At 38.5% G+C, this 2,263-nt stretch overlaps 1 protein-coding gene across 5 annotated transcripts in view; it reads right to left on the bottom strand.

The window, feature by feature from the left end:
• The window catches only part of LOC111869724 (threonine--tRNA ligase 1, cytoplasmic), a gene marked incomplete at its 3' end in the record, with an annotated part of 29,108 nt that overhangs the window by 26,390 nt on the left and 455 nt on the right, over window positions 1-2,263 (bottom strand).

The following is a 2,263-nucleotide window of genomic DNA, read 5'->3' as shown; positions in this document are numbered from 1 at the left end:
ACGACATTCATTTATAACGACACTATTTTTAGGTCCCTTTGATGACGTTATAACCAAGTTCTACTGTAATTAGTTTGTCACACAATTATGCCTTTTAAGGTACCTCTACACGAAATTAAACTCTTATTAAAGTCTTTACATGCACCAAAAGCTATGCATCACTGAGTTCAAAACATTACATTCTCTTTCAACAATATTATTAAATATCTTGAAGGTCACAGGAGTATATGGTGGATGACAGAAAACATTTATTCTCAGGAGACCATTTCACATGTATTTGTGCCTAAAAATACGGGACCACTATTCAGTTGGAAATTGAAATGTCATGTTTAAAGGTTGCATAAGAAATAGTTTTGAATATAATTACCAAATTTTTATTTACTTAGTATTCAAGTATCAATTTCAGCTAGCATTCTGTTTCCAACTGTTGCACACAGTGGTGTAACTGCAATGTCACAAGCCAGAAAGTGTGCCCAAAAGCAGAAATAACACTGCTAGAAAAAACGACCAATATTGAATTTGACCGTCTCATGGCAGTAGTGATGAAAGAGTATGGTATGCTGGGTTGTAAAGTCATGTAGCTCAAAGACAGCCTGGTGTTTCAAAAGAACGTACAAGCTACGAAAGAAAGCAACAGAAGGAGGCTGGTTCCTTTCTTTGCTTACTTTTTGACCCTGAAGATGGAGGCAATATGTTCCCCCAATATGAAGATACCACCTATAGTGTTTTATTTAGGAAAATGTACTCCATAAATTATCAATGCTCCACTGAAATACTGGGCTCTCTACAAACTACATGGGATTACAACACAAAAGACTATACACTTCAACAACCAATGTGTTTAGTCCTGAATACATGTGAGCATGTCAAATGCACATTTTCACCTACTTCAAGTCAAAGTAGCTGAGTGAGTTTCATGCTCACAAATAATACATCCAAACCACCTAAAACATAAATTCTAGTTTTGTACACAGTTAGGCCTACCACAAATACATAAGCTTAATCCCAGAATATTTGTAAGGATATCCCTGTAACAGGCTGTGAAGACCCATAGGGTTGTGAGACACTGAGGCTCCCACATTTCCTAGAGAATCGGCTCATAGATGGTGGTAAGACTGTCAGCCTTACGTGCCAGCCGCCCTATACCCTCCCAGGAAGATTCCTGGTACTCATTTCTGTTAGAGGCTGAGTCGACTCAGTAATATAGTGTGGCTGGAAGGATTAGGTCAATTGAAAAAAAAATCCACCTCATCAGGACTCAAACCCACGACCTTCTGGCTTGTAACATGGTGCCTCAACCAATTATGCTACCGTGTGCCCCCATGTTATTTGTACAATATTTATAATAACCTACTGCAAAACTGAACAAGAACAGCATAAACACTAATGAGTGACAAAATATAATACAATGAAGGATAAATCTTTTACCATGTGGGCCAGCTATCAGTAAACAAGGAAATTTAAACAAAAACCTGCATTGTCACAGATATGGGTATCATGTATGAACGTTGTCACCATATTAAAATGTAGGTGCAAACAAAATGCACATAATTTCTCATGTACAACTGACACTGGCTACATTAACTTGGTAATGAAAGTGATTGCTGCTAGACCACTGTTGGTTAGTAATTAATGTACAGTTAAATCCATAAAACTAGTAAATCAGGTTTAAAAATTGATATTACACATTTTTGCCTATATTTCTAAGACTAAAACATTCACCTGGCACTGACCTATAATGGATAAACCTTGAATACCCAATAATGAAATCCTTTCAATCAATCAGACACTTGCAAAGTGCACATCCAAACACACAGGCAGACAGGCGACAATGTAAAAACCATTTTTCATATTTGTGGGGCTTAAAACAAGTGAACCTGTCAAATTTCTAGGTTGATTTTCTCAGATTACAGTCCTTTCTCATACATATTATGCAAGGTAAAGTTGTCCCTGTGCTTAACTAAGCAGTACGACATGAAGGCCTACAGGGGAGTGGATGCATAGGTCCACATTTTCTTGACCTCAGCACTAGTTAACGGTGAGTGGTCAGCTTCTCGCCCCAGCCACTTTACCCCCCGGTACCCATTTGGTAGGAGGTTGGGTGGACCCCACAACCGGTCTGGACGACTTGTAGAAGAGAAAATTCTAGACCCTACCGGGACTCGAATTCCGACCTCTCGGTCATCCAGTCCGCCGCCTGTCGCTATACATACTACGTTCATGTGAAAATATGAAATTGCTTCAAAATTAGTAATTCTAAAAC

This window comes from Cryptotermes secundus, unplaced genomic scaffold (assembly GCF_002891405.2).
Source record: "Cryptotermes secundus unplaced genomic scaffold, Csec_1.0 scaffold2210, whole genome shotgun sequence".
Classification (NCBI taxonomy): Eukaryota; Metazoa; Arthropoda; class Insecta; order Blattodea; family Kalotermitidae; genus Cryptotermes; species Cryptotermes secundus.
The sequence above is the reverse complement of the archived record's forward strand: the minus strand, read 5'-3'. Positions and strand labels throughout refer to the sequence as shown.